The 15,655-nt window shown below is 40.4% G+C and overlaps 1 protein-coding gene across 8 annotated transcripts in view; it reads left to right on the plus strand.

Moving 5' to 3' along the window:
• Nucleotides 1-2,522: 2,522 nt before the first annotated feature.
• Nucleotides 2,523-15,655, plus strand: part of DCAF8 (DDB1 and CUL4 associated factor 8) — a 41,170-nt gene continuing 28,037 nt past the window's right edge. For 3 of the 8 annotated variants that reach the window (XR_009688999.1, XM_061120396.1, XM_061120401.1), the window contains exons 1-2: nt 2,523-2,679; nt 3,757-3,829. The gene's annotated coding sequence lies outside the window, so the exon portion shown is untranslated. The other 5 variants (XM_061120397.1, XM_061120402.1, XM_061120399.1 and 2 more) reach the window with 3 other exon arrangements.

A 15,655-nucleotide genomic window follows, 5' to 3' on the forward strand; every position in this document is an offset into this window, starting at 1 on the left:
ACAGCAGCTTCAAAAAGCACTCTGTCAGTTCCTCAACTGGATTAAACATAGTTAACCATATGACCCAGCAATTTAATTCCTAAGTATATGCCCCAAAGAAATGAAACATATGTCCAAACAAAAACTGGCATATACATTTTTATAACAGCATTTTTGCTGAAAGGTAGAAACAACAACGTCCACCAACAGATGAGTGGTTGAACGTATACAATGGAATATTTGTTTTAAAAGAACATTTTATACAATGAGTGAATTTTGGAAGCATGCTAAGTGAAATAAGCCAGTCACAAAAGGCCACATACTATATGATTCCATTCATATGAAAGTCCCGAATAGAGAAATCTATAGGGATAAAATAGATTAGTGGTTTCTTAGAGTTGGAGGGGGATGGGAGATGGGGGTGGGAGGTGATACCTAAAGGAAACTGGGTTTTTGTGGGTTTTTTTAGGGGATGAGAATTATTGAAAATTGACTGTGGTTATGGTTGCACATATCTGTGAATGTACCCAAAGCCATTCAATTGAACACTTTAAATGAGTGAATTGTATGGTATGTGAATTTCATCTCAATAAAGCTGTTTTTTAAAAAGTGCCATTGGCTCTCAGGTGTGTCAGTCTAAAGCTTGAAGGAGAAGCCTGGTTTGGAAATAAATACGTGGGAGTCATCATTATGTGGATAGTAATTTGAAGTGAAATAAAAGTTGCTCAGTCGTGTCCGATTGTTTGCAACCTCATGGACTATACAGTCCATGGTATTCTCCAGGCCAGAATCCTGAGTGGATAGCCTTTCCCTTCTCCAGGGGATCTTCCCAACCCAGAGATCGAAACCAGGTCTCCTGCATTGCAGGCAGATTCTTTACTAGCTGAGCCACAAGGGAAGCCCAAGAATACTACAGTGGGTAGCCTATCCATTCTCCAGCGAATCTTCCTGACTCAGGAATCGATCTGCGGTCTCCTGCATTGCAGGTGGATTCTATACCAACTGAGCCATAAGGGAAGCCCTCATCTCTATTAAATGTCACCTCAGCAGAGGTGCCTTCCCTAACCACATATGTAAAAGAGCACACCTACTTAAGGTAGGTAAAAAGGTAACCCACTTTTACCCTGCTTTATTTTTCCTTACATTTTAATATTTAATATTATCTGCATGGCCCTCTTCTCCCCCTACACTCCCAACCCCTGCACTAATTAAGTTCCATGAATGTTGGAATCTTGGTTGGTTGTATTCACTACTGCAGCCCCAGTACCTAGAAGAGGCCTTACATGTAGCAGGAATTCAACAGTTGTTGATAGAGTGAATGAAAGAATGAATAGAATGTTAAGGCATTAGATGGTTAACTTTGTGTTCTAAGTCCTCTTAGGTGATGGGATTATAAAGATGAAAAAGACATAGCCATTGCCTTTATAGAGCTTATATTCTAGTAGTATAGATTACAAATATGTAATTAGAGGTTAAATATTATATGTAAAAAATGGCATAAAATGCAGAGTGAAAGGATGACAGTGTAGGATACTATTTTAACTGGAATGGTTAAGAGCTGTCTCTCTGAGGAAGAAGTGTTTGGGTAGAGATCTGATTAAATGAACAGAACAAGTCTAGTAAAGATCTGGTAGGTGAACATTCCAAGAAGAAGGAACAAGTGCAAAAGCCCTGGGGCTCTTCAATATTTTGGTAGAGTGACACCAAGAAGGCCAAAGGGCTAGAGCAGGGTTAAAGCTAAGTAGTATGGGAGAAGAGAAATAGGTGCAGTATCGTGTCGGGCTTTCCTTGGAGGCCCTTTTGAGCGTTCTGATTTTTATTGTGTGATGGGAAGCTTTTGAGCGAGTGATCGGGCTTACATTTTAAAAGTTCACTCTGAATGCCTTTATTTAACTAGTAGGGCAATAATGGAAGTAGACAAACCAGCTTGGCATCTATTGCAATAGTCCACATATTATAATAATGACACATAATACGAATGTAGCGGTATAAGAGATGACAAGGAGCCTCGCACCCCGGCCTCCTCGTCACCCCACCCCACCCCCGGCCTGGCAGCTGGGTGTAACCTTTTCACGGGTCTTCTGCACGCTTCCTTCAGGTGTCAGAAGTAGGCAGAGTGAATACCTCCAGTCCCATTCTTGGGAGTCTTCAACGCACTACCCTGCTTCAGAGAAAGAGTCTCTTGAATAGCTTAGCCGCACCTCAGGCTTCTTCAAAAATGGAGGCTCCCAGGGGTAAATAACTCTCAGAGGTATAGAAAGCACTTAAGAAGCTGCTCAAAGGAAAAGGGGTTTCAGAAGGAATCTAGAGACAGCTGCTTGTTCCCAGTATTCAAAAACGGGGGGAAATGGAGGTCGTTCAGAAGGTTGCCTGCCAGCCTGTTAGAAATGAAGTTGATTTCCACCACAATTCTGGGACGCCGTCTATCTTTTGAGTATCACGAGGAAAGTGAACCCCCAGCAAAACTACGAAAGCAACTTTCCCTCCTCAGTCATGCGCACGCGCCCCTCGCTCCGTTTTCCGTTGACTTTAAGCCCCGCCCCCTATGCGTCCTTCGAGGAGGGTTGGGAGCCGAGAGCTCGCGCGACCACTCTTCCCTCAGTCTTCTCCAGCACAGCGTCGCAAAGGGGCCGGAAAGCGTGGCGGCGCAGGCGCAAGCGCAGAGAGCGGAGGCGGTGGTGGTGGCGGCCGCTGGCCAGTGTAAGATGGCGGCGGCGTTGGTGGCGGCAGTGGACGGGGCGGCTGGGCCCGGAACAGTTGGAGCAGCCGCTGGCAGAAGGATGACCCAAGACGGGAAGCGGGCTGCTGAGCCTCGCCGGCTCCCGTGCTTGTAACTGCCCCAGCCGGACATCCCCCCCCCCCTTGACCTACCCGGTCCGTGTCTCGTTCCGGCTTGGCCTGACCCCTTCTCCCCTGGCCCAAACCCCTTCAGGATGGGTTTGACTCCTTTCCCAAGCTCCCAGGGCTCAGGTCTTTTTCGCATGACCCGAGTCGCCGCTGGGAGGACTGGCCGCCCTTCCCTCAGGTCAGCCCCAGGGCTGCCCCTAGGAGCCTGCCCCACAGTCTGCAGGACCTCTTGCTTCGTCGGGTGACCCATTTGTGTGCGCTCCCCCCCCCCCCCCCCCCGCCTTTAGATTGAGGGACGCGGCTCCCCTCGAGTTTCCCCGTAACCTCGGGGCCACCGCGCAGTGTGCCCCCCTCCCCCATCTCGAGTTCTCGGGCCCAGCACCTTGTACGGAAGGCCGAGGTTCAAGAACCCGGGAGTCAGTTGTTGCCGTCTTTTCCTGTCCGCTTTGTAATGTAATTCTCGTAGTCTGCCTCCCTTCACCCCTAAACCTTTCAGGACACCCTAGAACGGTCCCGTTTGGTCCCTGTTAGTTGGAAAGCATCTGGTGGTTTGAATTTCTGACTCATACGATTGTTGCTGGAGTCTGTAAACAAACCGGCACCAGCGCTATCACGTTCTCTCCGGGATTTCCCCCCTGCTCTGTGGCTTCTTGTTGAGAGGTTTGGTTATGGGTTAGCTTTGAAAAGATTCAGGTTTTACTTTCAAATGAGTTTTACATTTTAGCAGAACTGGGAGATTACTTGCCTGGTTCATTTCATTTCTGTAACAATGTTTGAAAGTTACTTGTTTAGTAGTCAGATAAATTTCTGTGGTTCTAAATAGTTCGAGGAGGTCTGAAAAATACTAGCATGTATTAATAATTTATTACAATTTTTTATTATGTTTAGTAGAAGAGACACCTTTGCCATTTAAACTTTAACTTTTCTCAGTCCTTCGGTGAATCTGCAGACCTATTTTCTCAGGAGCTCAGCCTGACCCTACTTCAGTGATAAAGGAGGAAAGGTGAGTAGGAGTTGAAGGCATTTAAATTCCTGAGTTCAAGACATACCCTACCCTGGTGCTCAAGTGCTGACCACTAAAGTCATAAAATTCCTGCCACTGTTTCCAAAGAGTTGGGGTATTGTTCTTGGCTTTCTTCCACTTCTGGTTAAATTACTTTTGCAAGTCTAATTGACCCTGGGCTTCTTGACTTTCTGTCCTAAATGGTTCCTGCATATCTTCACATGACTCCAGTTAAGCCTAGAAGTGAATGTATCTTCCTCTATTCATTTGCCTTGTGTTTTGCCTTTGTGCAGATCGTGTTTCTTACACTGTTAAAGGCTGGGAATTAGCTTGCCAGAGTTCTCTTTAGCCCTTTGTCAAATCAATTCTCTTTGCCTCTCAGGGCTTTGGATTGTCATTTCTTGCTATTTAGAGGGGAACATTTAGCTGCTTTTAACTAAAAGCTAGTGAATCCTGAGTGATACTGCCTTTAGTTGGTGTCTAAGTTCATCCATCTCAGAATTCTGATTTTTCAGGACTTAGTGATAAATTTTGAGTGGAAAAAAGACCCCCCAGAACAGTGGTGCTCTTTTATATCTAGTCTGAAGAATTCGTGTTTAGCAGAGGAATCATCCTATGCATTCAGCAGCATGGGCCAGTGCCACAGAGGGAGTTAGGACATACTACTGGTAAATGTAATTTTTGTAAAGATTTTGGATTCCTGGTAGCAGAGAATAGTACTATGGTTGAGTTTCATGGGATGTGATGGAAGAGCTGAGTGGCTCTGGAAGGTAGACCTGGCTGATTCTTAATATGTTTATGATTTGTAGTAGGAAGAGTTGGAGTGTCACACTGGTGAGTTTTATTCCACATGGCATTCTGTGTAGAAATTGCTTATTAGGAACTGAAATAAGGTCATTGGCAGTATGTGTGTGTATCAATAAGATAAAAGAAAAATATAGTCTTTAGAACTTGATAGATCTGGGTTTAAATACTGTACTAAGATTTATTAGCCATGTGACTTTGGGCAAGTCACTTAAACTTTTCTGAGTCTTTTCTTAATTTCCACAGCTTGATAAGTGGGATAATACAGCTTTTGTCCTAGAGTCATCAGTATTGTGTGAGGAAACTCATATAAAGGTCTTCCATTATGCCTAGCACAAGATAGACACTAAAATAATTTTTCTTTACACATCATTGATATAGCTTTAAATAAGTTGTACGTTAGTTTCCTCTTCTTTGCATTTTACCTTTGAACATATTTTCCTGGTTATTTTTTCAGGTTTTTTTTTTTTTTTAAAGTTCTACCACTTTATTGCTACCAGCCCATCTCCCTCCACCCTCGGGCACACATGCTCAGTCATGTAACCCCATGGACTGCAGCCCTTCGGGCTCCTCTGTCCATGAACTTTTCCAGGCAGGAATACTGGAGTGGGTTGCTATTGCCTTCTCCATCAGATTCATTTTTAATTGGCCAGCTTAGATGTGTTCTTTGTAGGTGCCCACCTAGGGTTGTCTTTTGATCGTGATTCAGGTCATTCTGGTGGGAGTTCAAGACCAGAGAACAGCAGGAATATTAGATGTTGATGTATGTGTCTTTCTAAATTCATTCTTAAACTAAGCGTCAGTAAGTTTCCTTTATTCTTTGCTCCTACCTCCTGGTCTCTCTTTTAGCACACCAAATCAGAGTTTACGTAAGTATAATTCCTTCCCTTCCTGATTCAGTGTTGCTCACCACCTCAGCTACCGCTTATGCCTTTTTGTTTTTGCCACAGAAAGCATACCTTTTTTTCTAAGCGGTTGGGCTCTGCAGTGATCCTCATCAATAGCTTATCAAAGGACTAGACCATGAAGGACTTCCTTGGTGGTCCGGTGGTTAAGACTGTGCTTCCATTGCAGGGAGTATGGGTTTGATCCCTGGTCAGGGAACTAGGATCCCCATGGCCAAAACAAAACAAAACAACCCTGGACCATGAAAAAGTCTCCTTTCTTTTTGAAGTGAATCTGGGCTAGGAAGTCAGGAATGCAGTGTTTATTTCATCTCCCCAACTTAGCCATCTTAATAATATGATAGCAGAGATGAAAGGTTTTTAACCTTCTTTTGTTGGCTTTTGTTTCACATTTTTTTGAGAGAGGTAAGGGCACATGAAAATTAAGAAAACGTTGATAACATTGCGATGAAAGCAACTGTATTCATTCAAACCAATGAGCAACCTAAAGTTAACCAGCTTTCATTGCTACCGTCTAGGGTCTGAGTGGTCTTCTCTTGAAAAGGAAAACTCTTGGGGTGAAGGATGGTGACATGCACTTTATTAGTTGTGGCTTTTTGTTGTTTTTTTTTTTTGAGATCTAGAGTTCTGTGTTGAGTAGGGCAGGAGCAGGTGTGGGAGGAGAAAAGGAAATATGTTGAAAGAGCCATAACTTTGTTCCTTATTACTGTATGTGCTGGGTAAGATCTTCCTCCCACCATCACCACTACCAGGAAGGTCTTCACATTTTATGCCCCAGGTGACACCTGTGTATACAGTTAACCAGTATTTTTAGTCTTTGGACCACAATTCTAAAATTCTTGTATTTCTGAGGATATTTTACATTTCAGGGTGTTGCATAAGAATTGTTGCATCTTGCTAGGAAGTATTTCCTACCGTGGCTGCACTAGGAGGCTAGTTATGCTTATGATCTTAGTTTCCACCACCAACCTGACAGGGCATTTTATACAGCAGCTTACTAAATGTATAAGAATCAGTCTCTGTGATCCTTAGTTTCGATTAGGATCAGCCTAAGACAGTAGCATGTCTTCAGAGAAAACTTAAAAGAAATGTCTTTTTGTTACCTTTTAAAAACAATACTGGCATTTCAAAAGCAGACGTACTCTAGTAGAAGACATTCTATAGAAGTGTGCCCTGTTGTGGGAGACTGAGGTCTTCAAAATTTCATGCTCTAGGTCCTGTGTTTTATCAGATGATTTAAAGGCTTTTAAATAATGAACTGACTGGTTGACCTTTGTTTTCAGTAGATAGGTTTATTTCTGGATTATTTCTACTGTGGAAGAGTTACTCTAAACATGTCTAGTAAATGTTCAGAGTTTCTATAAAAGAGTTATCCAAACAGCTTTTTATTGCATCATATTGGTGTTAGAGTTAGTTTTTAAGATTGAATTAATTTTTTTTTTTAAGCAGATTATTGGTGAGCCAAGATAATCTGTTATTTACCCTCACCCATTTGGAACCCAGGCAACTGAAGGAATTGAATCAGCTGCAGCCATGGAAGTAATGATTGTGCATATCTTAGTTTCAGAGCCCAAAGGCAGTGATTTTAAGATTAGCTTTACGGTAATACTGAAAACTTTTCATCTTTCATTTTCATGAGTAAACTTCATCACTCTTAAAATTGGTCAGAAAAAGGGGCTACCTGTTCTTGTTTACTGATTCAGTTCTTCTTAGAGTGAGAAGAAAGTAAAGTCTTGAAAGGTCTTTAAAAATTAGAGTGTGATGAATTTTATGAATTTGTCACTTCTTTATATAGCATTTTTTAAAATTTCTGCCTCTACAGAACATAGTTTCTGGACCAGAAGCTCAGTTTCTCAAGTATTACCCTTACCCAAGGAAGGTATATGCCCAAGATAAGCCAATGAACTAAAGCTGTCCTGAATTTGCAAATAGGGCATGATAAGTGATTAATTTGACAAAGATGACATCTGATTAATGAAATGTAGTATATCTAATAGATTTGGTTATTGCAAAAATTTTCATCGTACCTAAGAAGTTAAATATTTGCTCTTATTCTCTGAGGATACTATTTAAGGAGGTCTGGGCAAGTTCTAATGTGAAGCATCCATGTTGCCTCATGTGTCTTTCTTTTTTTTAAGTTAGCCATCTGGAAAGCTATTATAGGATTTACCTCTAGTGGTAGCCAAGAGGCTGTATTCCTTTGGTGTTTCAGCATTGCCACATTTTCAGGTATGTTTGTAACCTTACTCAGGACCCACATTATACTCTCGCCTCTAGTTTCATTCAGATTGGAGGGCACTTCTTGATGTTTTTTAGCCTCTCCTTATTGTTTTAAGTTGTACCCTTTTATCTCTCGGGTATCCTTTTGAACAGTTTAAGAAAAATTTGAAATGTGAAAGGCAAAAACAGGTAATGGGGACTGGATTCTGATGTAAATACAAATCATGTCATAGTAACACTATGTTTTATAGTGTTAGTAACAAATGTTTAAATATAAAACACTTCATAGAAACACAGTGAGATTTCCTAAGAAGTGATTTTCCTTAAAATTATTTAAATTGAGGTGAATGGGCTTAAATGTTATTATAAAAAGTTCCTTAGCTCTGCTGCTGCTGGAGATGGCACTTAGTGCATTCCTAACATACTCTGAAATACTGTTAGTAGAATTAAAGTCAATAAACTATAAACATAGGGCATTTGGTGTTACCAACAGGGAGAGGAGGCTTTCATTCCAGTGGAGGAACAGAGTTCCTTGTTTTTAGTATAGTTCATGTAGGACTTAATGTTCATCCTCATCATTTGTGATGATTGCTTTGAAGTTTTCACCTTGGCTATCTTATGACCCTTCAAAAGGCAGGAGAACTTAAAGAGACTTAATGTAGTAGGCTCTTGGGTGTATTGTTTTACCCTAGTTCATAGAACATGAATGTGCTCAAAGGAAGGTTTTAACAGAGCTTTCTGAATTCTTTTTTTTTTTTTTAATTTATTTATTTAGCTGCACCAGTCTTAGTCATGGCATGCAAATTCTTAGTTGTGGTATATAGGATCTAGTTCCCTGACCAGGGATCAAACCTGTGCCCCCTGCATTGGGAGCTCAGAGTCTTAACCACTGAACCACCAGGGAAGTCCCTCTCTGAATACTTTAAAAGACCAGTGATACAGCAGGTAAGCAGATTTCATAGACTTGTAACTATGTCTTGATTTGTGTACAGTGTTTGGAGGATCATTGTTGAGTGGTGAAGATGCCTAGGCTTCTCTAGAAAATGCAGTCGGGAACCAGAGATGAGAAGCTAGAAAAATAATATAAATGCCTGACACGTATAGACAGCCAATTGCAAATATCGTGTTTAATCCTCTCCATTTCTTCAGGATAATGGTACTGTCCCATTTTACAAAAGAAGAAACAAACTCAGAGGTAGGTGGTAGAAGTAAAATTCAAACCCAGGTCTGAGTAACACCAAAGCCCTTTTCTTTTCATTATACCATATGCTGTCTTTAAAAACCAGGGCTCTTCAATGCCAATTGATGAAGCAAATTGAGCTGAAAGGTAGAATTCAGTGCTGCTTATAAAAGTGTAGTTAAAGTATAAAAGGTCTGTCCAAATGATAATATGAATGAAAACATGTTTTAATTGTTTAAACATAGATCTCAGATTATCACTAATTGGTAACCTAATAAGTTTTTTATGGAAATAATTTTAATGGACTTAACTGAAGAGATAGCTGAATCTTTTATGATACTTGAATAGGGAGAAAACCAGCATTTTCACTCAGTTCCTGAGGTAATTCCACAGAAAAGCAGTTGGTTCATTGAGCCAAACACTATCAGTTCTGCCGCTGTACAGTGTTCTCACATTGATCCCCTTCTTTTCATTTCTTCTGCCATCAGCCTAATACAGGGTCTCATTGCTTCTAACTTTGGCAACTTTGTGATAGCTTTTTAAAAAAATGTTTCATGTGTGTCTTTTAAGATTTATTTGTTACAATTTTTAATTATACTGGGTCTTGGTTGCTGCACATGAGCATTTCTGTAGGGGTTACTCTTTGCTGGGATGCGAGGGCTTCTTGCAGTGGCTTCTCTGGTGGCAGAGCACAGGTTCTAGGCGCGCAGGCTGCGATGGTAGCGCACAGACTTAGTTGTGCGTCAGCATGTGGAATCTTCCCTGACCGGGGATCAAACCCGTGCATGTCGCCTGCATTGGCAGGCTGATTCTTTTTTTTTCCATTTATTTTTATTAGTTGGAGGCTAATTACTTTACAGTATTGTAGTGGTTTTTGCCATACATTGACATGAATCAGCCATGGATTTACATGTGTTCCCCATCCCAATCCCCCCTCCCGCCTCCCTCCCCATCCCATCCCTCTGGGTCTTCCAGTGCACCAGCCCTGAGCACTTGTCTCATGCATCCAGCCTGGGCTAGTGATCTGTTTCACCCTTGATAGTATACTTGTTTCAATGTTGTTCTCTCTGAACATCCCACCCTCACCTTCTCCCACAGAGTCCAAAAGTCTGTTCTGTACATCTGTGTCTCTTTTTCTGTTTTGCATATGGGGTTATTGTTACCATCTTCTTAAATTCCATATATATGCGTTAGTATACTGTATTGGTGTATATCTTTCTGGCTGGCTTCTCTCTGTATAATGGGCTCCAGTTTCATCCATCTTATTAGAACTGATTCAAATGAATTCTTTTTAATGGCTGAGTAATATTCCATGGTGTATATGTACCACAGCTTCCTTATCCATTCGTCTGCTGATGGGCATCTAGGTTGCTTCCATGTCCTGGCTATTATAAACAGTGCTGCGATGAACATTGGAGTGCACGTATCTCTTTCAGATCTCTTTCAGATCTTCGGTCTGTATGCCCAGGAGTGGGATTGCTGGGTCATCTGGCAGTTCTATTTCCAGTTTTTTAAGGAATCTCCACACTGTTCTCCAGAGTGGCTGTACTAGTTTGCATTCCCACCAACAGTGTAAGAGGGTTCCCTTTTCTCCACATCCTCTCCAGCATTTATTGCTTGTAGACTTGGATAGCAGGGCAGGCTGATTCTTATCCACTGTGCTACCAGGGAAGTCCTTTGATAGGTTTTAAATTTGTTTCTCCCTTTTCTGTCCATCTTATTATTCTTAACCAAAATTTCCTGATGACACACACACACACACACACACACGCACGCTCTTCCACTTACTATTCTTAACCAAATCTTCCTGATGCCTAACACACACACACTCACTCACTCACTTTTCTATTGTGCTACCAGGGAAGTCTTTTAAACTTGTTTCTCCCTTTTCTGTCCATCATATTATTCTAACCAAATCTTCCTGATGCCACACACACACACACACACACACACACACACACACACACACTCTTCTTAACTAATGAACTATTTCTCCCTGAAACTGAATATAATCCTTATTCTGTTGAATTATGACAATATTCTATTTATCTTGTCTTTTTCTTTCTTTTTTTTTTTTTTCCATTTTTTGGCTGCACCAAGGGGCTTGTGGGATTTTAGTTCCCCAACCAGGAATTGAAGCTGGGCTATGGTAGTGAAAGAGCAAAGTCCTAACCACTGGACCACCATGGAATTTCCTTTTTTTTTATTTAATGGTACTGACACTTGTGTCTCTTACATCATAGTTGTATACCTGTTGTTCCTAATCGATTATTGGCTACAAAAGGTGTTATGGCTGCCTTGTTTGTATTTGTAGCTTCTGTCTTGCCTTGTACATTGTTGCATTACTAGCATGTCTCAGTACAAATGGGCCACTGGGTGGTGCCAGAGGCCTATAATTTAGGTTAAAAAGGGAGGCTTGAGCTACTGTATGGTTACCCAGTGCTGTTGCTTCTTCTGCAGGATAGGAATAGAGATTAATTTCCCTGATCCCAGAAACATTTATAGTTTCTGCTCCTCATTCCAGCTTATAGTATAGTGTATTTATTAATAACACCTCCAACTACTTTAATAGAGAGTAGCCCAGAACTAAAGGCTTGCCCCCTTATAAACATGTTTTATATAGTATGAGTTTCAGCTTCGTTGGGGTCATTCTTTGAATTTCAGTGCCTAAGGTTCTCTGTCTGATTAATAAACACTGTACTGTTAGAGTCGGGCTGGCATCTGGCGTTGGGAAGGTTGACTTGGAGAAGTGTTTGTTGTAAAGCAGAAGAGTAGTAAGGTAAGGAGAATGAATTTAAATGAGTCATTTCAGTTTGAAAACAAAAACTAGGTGTGGAGAAAGTAGTGCTGGTTGATTCCAGATGGACTGTAGGGATCCAAGACTGAAAAGCAAATTTGTACTTTGGGTGGAGATCAACCCTGACAGCTGTTCAGTCATGAGTGGTATGGGACATCTGTCCTCCCAAGAGGAACCAGGGATTGTGTGGCTCTCAGATATCTGTCTTACTAATAATTGAAGTAGTTTCTACCGTCACCTTTCACCTTCAGAGGAAATTCTGAGGCCTTGTCTCTTTTAAACGTGAGTGTCTATGTAAGAGAGTTGGGAACTTAAGTTGCAGAATGAGACATGCCAAATGAGACAGCTGGATGGACCCAAGAGAATGTTGGGATTATGTAACTCAAGAGAACTCACTGAACCTAAGTTCGGGTCTTAGTAAAGAGATCAGGAACAGTAATACTATTTAGAAGTTGAAACTGAGGTAGAGTAGAGTTATCAGACCATTTTCCTTAGACCCTAGACTCCAAAGGGATTAAAGTGAACTTCAGAGAGAAATTTCAAAAAGGTAGAAGGCATATGTATACAAATTAATAGCACAACTACTGTAACTACTTTGGACTACTTTAAGTTTCTGATATTCTTAGTTGTCACCTAGACAGTAGGATTGAAGACTTTTATGAGTTCAGGATTTATCTTACCTTTAATGGGGTTCTGATAAGGCAGCTTTGTTTGCAACAAAAATTATTCCATGTCTTAATTTTCAGACAAGAAGACCTGACATTTTGCTCTCATTTATTGTGACCTATTGACCACTATTAGGTAGCTTCTGTTAATAACCACGGGCTCGAGAGTCTAGTATTTTTAATTGTTGGGTTGTATCTTGTCATTTCACACTTTACATGAATCTCCTCCCCCTCCCCCCCTTTCTCTTTTCTGGCCAGATTGATTGATAATTTACATACAGTAAAATTTACCCTTTATTTTATTGACCTATCCTATGAGTTCTAACAAATGCATAGTCATGTAACACCACTGTGATGAAGGCACAGAACATTTTCGCCTTTCCAAAATGTTTTCTCATGCCTGTTTGTTGTTAGTTCCTTCTTCCCAAATCCCAGCAATGACTCTCTGTCCCTGCAGTTTATCTTTTCCAGAATGTCCTATAAATGAAGTAATATTACATAACTGAGTCTTGCTTCTTTCACATAGCATAGCACATTTGGGATCCATTCATGTTGTTATGTGTATCAGTAGTTCAATCTTTGTATTGCTCAGAAGTAGCCTATTGTGTGGTGGACCATGATTTGTTTATCCATGACCTAGCTGAAAAACACTTTTTAGTTTTTGATGGATCTAAGTAAAGTCTCTTAAAACATTTACATTTATATTTTTAGATGGATCTTTTCATTCTTAGTTTCATTTTTCTTTAGTACGTACCTGGGTAGGATTCCTGGGTTGTATGGTAAGTGTATGTTTAACTTTATTAAAAAAAACTGCCAAACCAACCATTTTCCAAAGCAACTAACTACCATTTTACATTTTTCTGAGCTGTGTGTAAGAGTTGAGTTACTCTACCCTTTGTTAGCACTTCATAAAGAAAACTTTCAGTATTATTATTTTTAAAATTTCAGCTATTTTAATAGGTGTGTAGAGGATTCTCATTGTGGTTTTAATTTGTATTTTCCTGGTGACTCATAATATTGATCATCTCTTTCAAGTGATTGTTATTTAGATGTGAGACTCTGTAACTATGTTCCCGTTGTCAAATATGTCTTTTGCAGATATTTTCTTCCAGTCCATAGCTTGTCTTTTCATTTTTTAACAGTGTCTCTTGAAGAGTAGATTTTTAATTTTGATATATCCAGTTAATTAACTTTTTCTTTCATGGTTTGTGCTTTTTTGCCCTGTCTTAAGAAATATTTGCCTACCCTGATGTCACAAAGATTATCTACTTTGTTTTCTGGAAGTTGTATTGTTTTAGCTTTTACATTTAGGTCTATGATTCATTTTGAGTTAGTTTTTGTATATCGTTCAGTGTACAAATCGAGTTTCTTTTTTTACATTTGGATGTCCTGTTGTTCTAATATACCTGGTCTCTTGTATAACTCTTGCATCAGTGTTAGGATAAGAAAGCAGCCCCAGTGGTTTTAAACAAGAGATGTTTGGTGCTTCTTCCGCAGACTACTCTTACATCCTGTATTAACTCCCCCTCTTCTTGATTTTTAGCTAATGTTTTATCATGTACTTGATAAAAAATTTAAGGCCTTTTTAAGACAGGAGAAATCTCAGTCATTAGAATTTTTTAGGTAGAAATTGAAATGATACCTGGGTCTTTTTCACCATCCCCCAATAGTTTACTCTTTAACCTTCACTTTGGCAGGGGTTATGGTTATTTTTAGCGTACAGGCAGTAGAGCTGGTCTAGTTAACCCCCCCAGCTACCTGGGGCAGTGAGTGCTTCCAGACTCGGACTGGATTTTACATGGAAAATGATCAAGGTAAAAACAGTGCATTTGTTGGGAATGGAGTGCATTAAAGAATAAAAGTAATTTACGTTTGGGTCAGATATGGTCCCTAAACTCAGATTGTAAAATAAGATTGCATTTTTTGGTGATGGTAGAAATTCTAGAGTGACTCATATGCTTAAGACCTAGGGAACAGTCATAGGACTTTAGCCTGCTTTAATTTGGGCACTTACTCTAATTTCTGCCATAGTGCTGAGATGTTTTTAAGTTTCATTTTGACAGACAGTTATATAATAACAACTCATCCCAAAAGTAATTGTAGTTTTATCACTGTCATCATTTCTTGGCTTTTTAGAGAAGCAGTCCCCCAGAATGGACTATATGTACCCCATGGGGTATGGAGCGCTTCCCTGATGGCTCAGCTGGTAAAGAATCCGCCTGCAATGTGGGAGACCTGGGTTCAATCCCTGGGTTGGGAACATCCCCTGGAGAAGGGAAAGGCTACTCACTCCAGCATTCTGGCCTGGAGAATTTGATGGACTGTATAATCCATGGGGTCATAAAGAGTCGGACGCGACTGACTGTCACTTCAATTCACCTGGGGTATGGAAGATGATCCAGTGGTGTATAGGGAAAGAATATTGAAATTTTTAATTTTTTCTAGAAAAATCAAGCTCAATAATTAATGTGAATTGATCAAATGTGGGTTCATGCGCAGAGTTTTCACTGATAGAAGTTCATAATCAGTTTTGAGATCACTTCTCTAAGAACATCCTCTGCAGAAGTTTTAACGTATAATTCTGCTTAACTGTACCATCTCTGTAATTACTATTTTACAAAAGAAGAAAATGAAGCCCAGAGAAGATGAAGCAGCATATCCAAAGTCATGTCACAAAGTTTCTTAATAAACGTAGCTAGTACTAGAATCCTGCACTTCTAATTTTCAGCCTGTGACTAGTTTCACTGGACTCTGTGGCCCCTAAAATGTGACCTTTAGAAGCTATCAGCTCAGTGATTAAACAGAGTTGACGTAGACTATGTTCTGTTTCTGAATTTAGGAATAAATTCTGTCAGCTTTTTTCTTCAAAGAAAAGATCCCTCCTTGTAAAAACCTTAAACCAGTTTCCCAAAAGGCAGATGTTCTCTGCAACTTCTGGGTATAGTTTGAACTCCACGGCTCTCCTTTTCTGAGAAGTGGTTCTCAGAGCTAGGTAAGCATTAGGCATTTGGCTCCTCCAGCCCAGCAAATGTTTTCTAGAGCCATTATGAGACTGAAGTTCAGGCACTCTGGGCTTCTGTAGAAGTTGATGAGATTGAGTTTTGAGATAAGGGTCTCTGGAACTGCTTTAATGCTTTTCTAGGAGTGGATATTAGTGAGGTGGGACGTATGGTGTGGTTGACAGTTTTGATTCTTGAGATGAAAAAACAGCTCTGTTAGCAGTTGACCATAAGGTACGTCGATGACCTTAGGTTT

Source organism: Dama dama, chromosome 20 (genome assembly GCF_033118175.1).
Source record: "Dama dama isolate Ldn47 chromosome 20, ASM3311817v1, whole genome shotgun sequence".
Taxonomy (NCBI): domain Eukaryota; kingdom Metazoa; phylum Chordata; class Mammalia; order Artiodactyla; family Cervidae; genus Dama; species Dama dama.